Raw genomic sequence first — 11,142 nt, 5'->3', positions numbered from 1 at the left:
AGGAGACTGTATATTTCTGGTTCACTGATTTCCTGAGACAAATTAATACATATTATTGGAATCAACAAAGCACCACCTCTCTAAATAAATGTTTTTATTTACAAATTATTTTTACTTCCAAATAACTAGCATTACTACAAAGATGTAACCATGTGTACTGGACTCAGTAGGAGTAATACTTTCCAGTTTCATGCATAATCTTATAGTGATGTAATCAAATCATTATAAATCATTAAGAAGCCAGAGATAACATCCCCACTTATTCCTCTGCCATGATGTTGGGTGCCCAAATTTCCACTGAATATGAATAGCTGGAGTATTTACATTATCAGATTCAAACTAATTATTTCAAATGAGCATCTTTATCACCTAGAAAATTTTGTATTCATAGACATTTTCAACTCCTGAAATTTTAATTTCAAATACCTACTCTAGACTTGCAGTTTTGTAACTGCTGCTGGGAAAACAAAGTGGTTTTTAAATTAACTAGAGCTTTCTCAACGAAGTGTAAACCAATCTGAAAGACTCAAATATTTCTTGGTCAGCATTTGAAACCCATAAATTCACCTAGAATGAGTCTATAAAGTTTCCATATATATATATATATATATATATATATATATATATATATATATATATATATATTGCTTGCAGTTGAAATTAAAAGAAGTTAAAACCCAATTAGAAAGAAACAAGCTACAATTAAAATTTGAGTATTCCCTAATACCATAATATTTGCAAAGCATTGAAAACTCTCATTTCCACTGTTCGGTAATCTGTCTTAAATAATACTTCAGAAATGCTTGGTAATTTGTGTCAACACTTTGTAGTTCTGTATATAATTTTAAAATTCATCTCTAGTTCTCTTCTGGGTAGCATATTTTAATTATGGAACCGACTCCCTTTTCTAAGAATTTTTTATTAGTCAACAGATGGACTGCTATCCTTAATTTCTCTTTACTCTAAAATTGTTTTTTTAATTTCAAAACCTAAAAAGGTATATTTTTAGAGTTAAAATTCACAATTTTTAATAATTAAAAAAATAATGGATCCATGCACTAGTGGCTCACACCTGTAATCCTGGCTATTCGGGAGAATGTGATATGAAGATCATGGTTTGAATCTGGCCCAGGTAGAAAAGTCCAAGAGACACATACCTTCAATTAACCATCTGAAAAGAGGAAGTAGAACTGTGGATCAAAGTGGTGGAGCCCTAGCCTTGAGAATAAAACCTCAGGGACAGCATCCAGGCCCAAGTTTAAGCTCTATGACCACCAAAAAAGAAGGGAGAGAGAGAGGAGAGAGAGAGAGAGAGAGAGAGAGAGAGAGAGAGAGGAAGAAGAAGAAGAAGAAGAAGAAGAAGAAGAAGAAGAAGAAGAAGAAGAGAAAGAAAGAAAGAAAGAAAGAAAGAAAGAAAGAAAGAAAGAAAGAAAGAAAAAAAAAGGAAGGAAGGAAGGAAGGAAGGAAGGAAGGAAGGAAGGAAGGAAGGAAGGAAGGAAGGAAAGAAGGGAGGAAGGGAGGAAGGGAGGGAGGGAGGGAGGGAGGGAGGGAGGGAGGGAGGGAGGGAGGGAGGAAAACAATGAAACAATCTGATTTGCAACAAAAAAAAGGAACAAAATGGAACTAAAGATTGACTTGAGAATTCCAGGTTTTCATTTTCTGGGCTGTATAAGCTTGCTTTTCCTTAAAACTTTGTCTACATCTCTTTTCTTCAATATCTTCATCAAAAGATAGAAATGTTATCTTCCTAGATCCTAGGAGGGATGTCACAAAGATATGAAACAATACTTACATCTGCTATTTAGTTTAGTGTTCTTTTTGATTAGAAAGAATCTGTAAAGTTTAGAGTGTCAGGGCTGGGAATATGGCCTAGTGGCAAGAATGCTTGCCTCCTATACATGAAGTACTGGGTTTGATTCCTCAGCAGCAAACACACACACACACATACACACACACACACACACACACACACACACACACACACACACACACATATAGCCAGAAGTGGCACTGTGGCTCAAGTGGCAGACTACTAGCCTTGAGCAAAAAGAAGCCAGGGACAGTACTCAGGCCCTGAGTTCATGCCCCAGCACTGGCAAAAAAAAAAAAAAAAAAAAAAAATTAGAGTATCAATTTTGCATCATGTGCTACTGGAAAAACGTAAAATGACATTTCCAAATTAGACACTTTTATAATTTCTCAATTAATTGTGAGATGAAAAAAAATGAAGTTCTTCTTTGAAGTCTTGATGAAATGAGCTATAATATCTAGAAATTACAATGACAAACCATTAGCTGTGTTTATTATAGGAAGGAAATTTTCATGCCTATAAATTCCAGCACTCTGAAGCTAAAAGCAGGATTCCATTTCAAGGCCAGACAAGGCAAGTTATTATCATAAGAAAATAGTAAGACAAGTAAAAATTACAAAGGCAGGTTATGATTTATTTTGCATTATAAGTTGCTACATTTATAAAAATAAAGACTAAATGTATATATAATTAACAACTTTATAATGCCTATAAAATATGATCAAAATTCTAGGTTTATGTTTAATGATTATTTAAATTTCCCCAGAGGAATAAAATAATGTCTAACAGATCACTTAGAGCTTATACTAAAGCAAATATTTTTAGTTATTATTCAATACAATAAACATTTACTAAAGTTATTAGTAATATAGTACTTAACGGATTACCTTCTTATTATGAGTACAGCAGTTCTTAAATTTCCAACAAAAGTTCATGCGATGAATTAAAAATTTTAAGGAGCCCTTTTTCAAAATTATCTATAATATTTTGGATTAATATTTTAAGTTGATAAAGGCAGTATGAAATGTTTATATCAGCTTTGAATTATATAGTAACAATTAAGTACATAAAGTCCAGTCTAGATGTAAGTTGAAAAATGCTCATAGTTTCAAGAGAGATCAATGTCATCTAAAAATGTAATAAAGTACATGAAGAAAATTTCAGAAATCGAAGACATTGTTTTTTGTTAACAAACCTGGTATTTTCAGGTGTTGATATGAACATATTTTTTCAGAGACTTTCAAGTGGGCAATGTAAATAGTTTCAGCACAAAGTCAAAAAATCATAGTGTTTTCCAAATCTTCAATGTGGTGTCTAGTATAGCACAATGTCTACTTCAGAGAAATATGCTTTTGCACACATGCACACACACACACATACACACATTCCTACAATGACTCTATAAGCTCATTTAATAGGACATTCTAGTTTATATTTTCCCATCTTCTAAGTAAATAAATACATAAATATGACAAAGAGGTCAAGCACAGAATTATTCAATTATCTTCCAGTTTTGTTGTATATCCAAGACCTAATTGAATAATGTATGCTTTTTATCTTCTGGCAGAACTCCAAAGTGAAGAAAAAAGAATAGAAAATTCTTTGAAGAGCCAGAACAAAGACTTATTAAGCCATTTTTAGGTTGTCTGGAGAAAATATTTATACTGAAATTAATATTTATCAAAATATTGTAGTTTTTGAGCTTGTATAGTGTAGCGTAGCCATTGTTTTATGATCTCATCACCTAAAAAGTGATTAAAATTCTAAAGATTTATTTCCAAAGAAATGAAAATATCTGGACTTCCGGGATGACGGTGGAGAAGCAGCAGAGTCCTAGCTGAGCTCCCTCCAACATCGGAGTTTTCCCATCCAACAGAAATTTTTACTCCTAGAAAGACTGACCAAATAAGTTCTAACAGTACAGGGATTCTGGCCAGGAAGGAAAAATCGACTTTGCTGGTCTGAAAACACAGATTTGAACTCCGGGCGGCGTCCTGCCCCGCGCCAGTGCCGGCGCCGGCACAGCGGCCCTCACTCCCCACCAATAAATCACTCAACCGAGAGGGTGAGAAATCCTCTGGATGGCAGTATACAGAAACGGATGGCAGGCTGAGCACAGGCGGGCTGAAATTGCAGAGAAAGCTTGAGTACCCCACGAAAGATATTCTCACTCACACCCACAGAGCAGCTTCTGGAAGGCAGCCCTTCCCCCACCACCAGAGCAAAGTGCTATCTTAGACACTGGCATAGGGTCAGACCAGATTGGAACTAAAGCCGGCCTGGGGAAAGCAAGGATAAAGCGGCCATCTTTGAGAAGGGCAAGAGGGACTGACCAGTGAGAGCCAGCTCCGCCCAGGAGAACAACCCCTGCCCAGGCGGGTGGCTTGTCCTGGGCCTTGACTCAGCTAGGGGTGCCCCACCCTGCCCGCTGGAATTCCTAAATTAAAAGCGAAAGTGGCAAGCAGCTACTGGTGGCATGGAACAGCCACATGGGAGAACAAACAGTTCCCGAGACAGATAAACGGTCCCGTCACAGAGGAAGCCCAATTCCCAGCCTGAAACAGAGCTGAATTACATAGCCAGCTCTGGCCAAGAGGCCCCCCACGACCAGGAGGGAGGAACCTCCCCAAGGCAAGCTTCTCTCAGCCTAGTAAACCAGGCCAGAGGCACCATGCCCTGCTGAAACCACAGGCTATTCAAAGCCAGGCATTAAAGGCAGCAGCCCAACAGCAGACGGGAGGAGCCATGGTCCCTGAGACTGGTCATGTGCCCCATCTACAGAGGACACCCAAGTCTTACCTGCAAGCTGTGGGACCCACAGAAACCCAGGATTTCACTAACAGGGGAAGAGGGTCAGAGCATATCCACCCCCTGCGAAATGAAAGCAAGTCAAACCACCTAGTGACAAAATAGCCTGCAGACCATTGCAAGGAAACCAGAGACTGTAGAAAGCCCACCCAAAGAAGGAAGACCCCTTTTTTTTTCTCAAACACTTTCTAAGCATTCTTTTATATATATTTCATTTCTGAAACGTCGTTGTTTTTTTTTGTTTTGTTTTTCCATTTTTACCTATTTGTTCTATCAAGTTTTTTTTGTTGTTGTTGTTTTTCGTTTTTCTGGTTTTTTTCCTTTTTATTTATTTATTTATTTATTTTGGCCAGTCCTGGGCCTTGAACTCAGGGCCTGAGCACTGTCCCTGGCTTCCTTTTGCTCAAGGCTAGCACTCTGCCACTTGAGCCACAGCGGCACTTCTGGCCATTTTCTGTATATGTGGTGCTGGGGAATTGAACCCAGGGCCTCATTTATACGAGGCAAGCTCTCTTGCCACTAAGCCATATCCCCAGTCCTCCTTTTTATTTTTTTAAATAATTTTTCTCGGTTATGTGCATCTGTCTTCCAGTATTCTTTCTTTATTTCTCTCTATGTACTCTCTTTCTTTCAAAATTACTTTCTGATGAATAACACCTCCACTCTTTACTGCGAACACTCCATTGTCTATCATTTTAACCTTGTTCTTTCTACTGATTCTACTCTCCTCCACATTTTCCACGTCACTGAAACTAAACCAAAATCATCACCTTCCCCTCATACATTTTACTCTATTCTCTTTACTACCTCTAACTTAGCTAACTGACTTACTTCCAGGACCTCCAGATTCCATTGACTCCTGGTTATTGGATAGAGGGTATCCCTGCTTAATCTGAATCAAAGGGGTTCATAGAGAAAGCCATTCCAAAAAGAACTTAATATAAGAACAAGAATTGCTCATAGGGTTGTAACAGTAAATAAGTAACTACTGAATACAGGGCTCAGGATTGGTTGTTATATTAAAATTGTATTTTTTAGGAACACCAAATCTAATTTTGTATACAGGTATACAAGGTATCTGTATATAATTGTGAACTTCTAAGATTTACACAACAGTGCTTGGTAAGGTCTGCTTTGGGTCTTAAATGGTGCTCACAGGTGCTTGTAGATTGGCATTCCCAATCCAAATGGGCAGAAGAAACACAAGAAAGATGGCAAACAATGGAGTCTTATCTCCCACTCAAAACAAGCAGGACGCAGAGCAGTCAATCAAAGACATAGAAGAAAACCCTCAAAATGCTCTAAAAAGTCTACTGATAAACATGTTAAATGAAAAGTTTGAATCAATACAGCAATCCTTCCATAAAGTAATAGATGATTTCATGGCCTCGACAAATAGAAAGATAAATGAAATTCAAGAGTCAAATGAAAAGATAGCTACCCAGGTAAAAGATTTGAGAGACAGCACTCAAAACCAAATTAATGAAGTAAAGAAGTCCATGCAAGATCTAAGAGATGACATGGAAATCATCAGGAAAGACCAGTCAGAAGGAAAAGAGATTCGAAATCAAGTAGCTAGCCTACAGTCCTGACTAGCTGAAGCAGAGGATCAAATCTCAGGAGCTGAAGATTCCCTAGAATCTATGGAAAAGATCAAAAATCAATACAAAACCAATCCAATTGACAAAACAGATTGCTCCAGGAGCTCCAAGACACAATCATGAAGCTCAATTTAAGGCTAATAGGTATTGAGGAAAACCTGGAGAAAGAAGTTAATGGAATAGGCAAACTATCTAACAGAATATTAGACAAGAACTTCCCAAATATCCAGAAGAATAGGCCTATACAGATACAAGAAGCATTTAGAACCCAAAACAGACCAGACCAGGACAGGACATCCCACTTACACATTGTGATCAAAACAGAATCAATAGAGTCCAAGGAAAGAATGCTCAAAGCTGTTAGGGAGAAGAAAACAATCACATATAAAAGAAAATCCATCAGAATTACCCCAGACTTCTCAGCAGAGACCATGAAAGCAAGGAGAGCCTGGAATGAGGTATGCCAAACCCTAAATAAAAATAACTACCAACCAAGAATACTGTACCCAGCTAAACTCTCATTCATAGCCGAAGGTCAAATAAAAGTCTTCCACAGTAAGGTTGGACAAATGGGACTGCATCAAACTGCAGAGCTTCTGCAGGGCAAAGGACAAAGCTCGCAAGGTAAACAGGAAGCCCCCCAGATTGGGAGAAGATCTTTAGCGGCCATTCAGCGGACAAAGGCCCCATATCTAAAATATATGCAGAACTAAAAAATTACCTTCCTCCAAAATAAAACCGCAAAGAACCAATAGCCCCCCCCCCCCCCGTAAAGTGGGCTAAAGACTTAAAAAGAGACTTCTCTGGTGAGGAAATGAGAATAGCCAAGAGACATATGAAAAAGTGCTCTACATCACTGGCCATAAAAGAAATACAAATCAAAACAACATTGAGATTCCATCTCACCCCAGTAAGAATGTCATATATCAAGAAAACTAACAATAACAATTGTTGGAGGGGATGTGGCCAAAAGGGAACCCTATTCATTGTTGGTGGGAATGTAAACTGGTTCAGCCACTCTGGCAAGCGGTATGGCGATTTCTCAGAAGGATAAACCTAGAACTCTCCTATGACCCAAAAGCCCCACTTTTGGGTATCTATCCAAAAGACCACAAACATAATCACACTAAAGCCACCAGCACAACAATGTTCATTGCAGCACAATTTGTCATAGCTAGAATCTGGAACCAACCCAGATGCCCCTCAGTAGGTGAATGGATCAGGAAAATGTGGTTCATATACACAATGGAATTTTATGCCTCTATCAGAAAGAATAGCATTGCCCCATTTGTAAGGAAATGGAAGGACTAGGAAAAAAATATATTAAGTGAAGTGAGCCAGACCCAAAGAAACATGGACTCTATGGTTTCCCTTATAGGGAATAATTAGCACAGGTTTAGGCAAGTCACAGCAGAGGATCACAAGAGCCCAATAGCTATAACCTTATGAACACATAAGATGATGCTAATTGAAATGAACTCCATGTTATGGGAACGATTGTTATATCACAGTTGTAGCTACTTTCAACATGCTATGTGTAACTATAGCTTCTATTATTGATGATCTTCTTGTATCACCTTCCTGTGGTTTTACCTACACTATCTCTGTATCTTATCTGAGTATACTGGACACCGTGTATACTGGTATTAGAATTAGGGAATTGAAAGGGAATACCAAAATCAAGAGACACAAGGTAAAAAAAGACAAAAATCTACAAAAGCAATACTTGCAAAACTGTTTGCTGTAAATGAACTGAACAACTCATGGGGGGGGGAAGGGAAGGGGGAGAGTGGGGAGGGGGAATGAGGGATGAGGTAACAAAAAGTACAATAAATGTATCCAGTGTCTAATGTATGAAACTGTAACCTCTCTGTAATTCAGTTTGATAATAAAAACTTAAAATAAAAAAAGAAATGAAAATATCTGTTGTATAACCTAATCTATATACATATGACCACTTTATAGTCTATATGTACGTAAGAATTTACCTTAAAGTTTAAATCAATAAAACTGAAGAATAGGATGTTCTCAATTCTTAATTGTGAAATACTTAAGAATACACCATAGTATCAAAGGTGCAATATCACCAAAACTGTAAACAGGAGATGAATGTAGGCTGCAATAAATGGCATTTTGCGAATAGAAAGATATATATTTATTTCTAAATTTAGAGCAAAAAAAGTGGGTATTTAAACACGTGTTTGCCAAAATCAGCTAATTGATCACATTGGCTTCCTCATGCATGGCTCAAGTACTAACAGTTCAAGGATATCAGTTGAATTGAGGTTATGGTGATAGCAGTAGAAATAACTATTGAGTTATGTAGAGATAGCTCATAAAGAAAGCAGAGACCAAACAGAGGAAACAACATTCTAGGAAGACATCTGGTTTGGAAATAACAAAAGCCTTAAGCTCCTACCTGGATAGAAATGAGCCTTGATTGAATTAAGCTGTTTATTTGAGTTTTGTCCACAAGAGCACTTAATTTCCTCATAATGCAGTGGTTTGCAAACATTAAAATCATCTAGAGAGCAAATTAAAACACAGTGAAAGGCTCCACTGCAGATTTTCTGATTTAAGGGATCTGGAATAACACCCAAACCTTTTCATTTATAGCCAGTTTCCAGACACTGTTCCCCTTGATGTCACACATCAAAAATTGTTTCATTACTCTTGAGAATAATATTAATTATAATGTGTTAGCTATCAGAACTTGAGGCCTAAACAGAGTCTTTTTTTTTCCTTTTTCTTACAGATATTTTGGTAAATTTCACACACAAATTTGAAAAAATGCTGAGGGTGGTGACTGTCCCTTTTCTAATCTAAGCTAATAAGAAGCTAAGATTAGGAAGATCATAGCTTAAGGACAGTCTGGGTTTAAAAACAACTTCACAGGACCACATTTCCACCAGTAGCTGGATGGAGTGTCCTGCATTTGTCATCCCAACTGTGCAGGAGGATAAGGTGGGAAGTGTAGCAGTTTCCAGATAACTCAGGCAACAAAGATTACAACACCCTGTCTTGATAAAAAGCTGGTCAGAAAGTGTAAGTAGAAGGGTCATGGTCCTGGTCAGCTTTAGCTAAAGGTCAGACCTCTATTTCAAAAACGGTTACAGCAAAAAGTACCATTGTATGTCTGAAGCAGTGGTATGCCTGCCTTGAAACCATGAAGCCCTAAGTTCAAACACCAGTACACCAAAAATCAAACAAAAAAAGAATTAAACTAGTGTCTAAACTAGATTAAAAAATCAGAATTATTATAACTTTCCTACTTTTTAATCTTCCTCCATTAAACGCTTACGTTTACAAAGCCATTTCTAAAGGAAGCAGATACATTGTAATTTTTAAATTCAGCAGAATGGTGAAGAATTCTACTTTGCTTTAGCTAATAACCTGTTTTTGTCCTCGACAGGTTCCTCCAAGTCTCTTTAACGCTAGGTGAATTTCTTTCCACATCTGCCTTCCCTTCCATAGTTTTCTCTTTTAACTCCAAGGCTCTTTAACTGAGCTCTTCTCTCTTGGGCTTTTGTAAAAATAAGACAGAGAATGCAGCTACTGCCTTTCAGCTCCTTCAAAACCCTGAGAAACTCTAGTTTCCAATCACTGTTCATGTTGGTTTTTTTTTTCTTATATGTTTTAGAACTTCCTCTGCCAAGCTATAAATATTTGAACACAATGAAACTGTTTAAAGATTCACAACATTTGATTTGTCAATATCTTTAGGAAGTCTCAAAAAGAGCTATGTTTTTCATCAAGTTAAGAAACAGCAAGAAAAATATACAGAATCAGCAAAAAAGTATATTTTCCTCAAAAATACAGAGAACCAAATAATTATGACATTCTACATGTAGATCTCTCTATACATACATACACACATACATACATACATACATACATACATACATACATACATACAATAAAAGGGATTATAAAGGGATTATATCTATCAAGATAAATTATATTTATTAACTCATTGTTGAATGGTATCCCCTTTACATAATTACTTAAAGATATATGGGTATTAGAATGGGGGAAGGAAGAGGGACTATAAAAATTGAGAGACAAAGAACAAAAAGACAAACCATTAAAAAAGCAACACTTATAAAACCATTTGGTATAAAGTAACTGAATAACTCTTGGGGGAAGAGGGGAAGTGGAAGGAGGGGAAGGAGGGAGGAGGTAACAATTTGAACAAGAAATGTACTCCCTGCCTTACATACAGATCTGTAACCCCTCTGTACCACACTTTGACAATAAAGAAAACAAGTTAATAGAAATATAATTAGAAATAGGTATATGTTTACTTACTTACCCATCTGTAGGCATGTACTTAAACAGAGAATTAATATAGATATAATCAGAAGTGCTAACTTTCTTTAGACAGGAGACTTCAAATCAGTTTTTTTTCTGTGCAATGGAGCCTTCACAGCACTAAAATGGAGGGATTCATAATACTCTTAGTGACATGCTACAATATACATCAATGCCTTACAACACTCAGAAATGTTTAGTATTATTGCTTTGAATTCTTAAATGGATATTGCAGAAAAGTGACCTGTATGACCACGGATGTCTGTGATCCTTCGTTGTGAAAATCATCTAAATTTTGTGGGGGCAGGTGGTGGGGGGGTGGTTTGCTTGTTTTGCCAGTCCTGAGAATGAACTCAGCCTGGGCATTGTCTCTGAGCTTCTATTGCTCAAGGCTAACACTCTACCTCTTCAGCCCTAGAATCACTTCTGGCTTTTTCTCAGTAGTTTATTGGAGATGAGAGGCTCATGGTCTCAGCCTCCTGAGTAGCTAGGATTACAGAAGTGAGCCACCTCCACCTGCTAAATCATCTAAATTTGTAAGGTTAATTATCAGTTTGAGCTAATTTTATGTAGGAACAAATACATAAAAATTTACCTAGAATTATGTTAATA

This window comes from Perognathus longimembris, chromosome 5 (genome assembly GCF_023159225.1).
Source record: "Perognathus longimembris pacificus isolate PPM17 chromosome 5, ASM2315922v1, whole genome shotgun sequence".
NCBI classification, from domain to species: domain Eukaryota; kingdom Metazoa; phylum Chordata; class Mammalia; order Rodentia; family Heteromyidae; genus Perognathus; species Perognathus longimembris.
Note: the sequence above shows the minus strand (reverse complement) of the source record.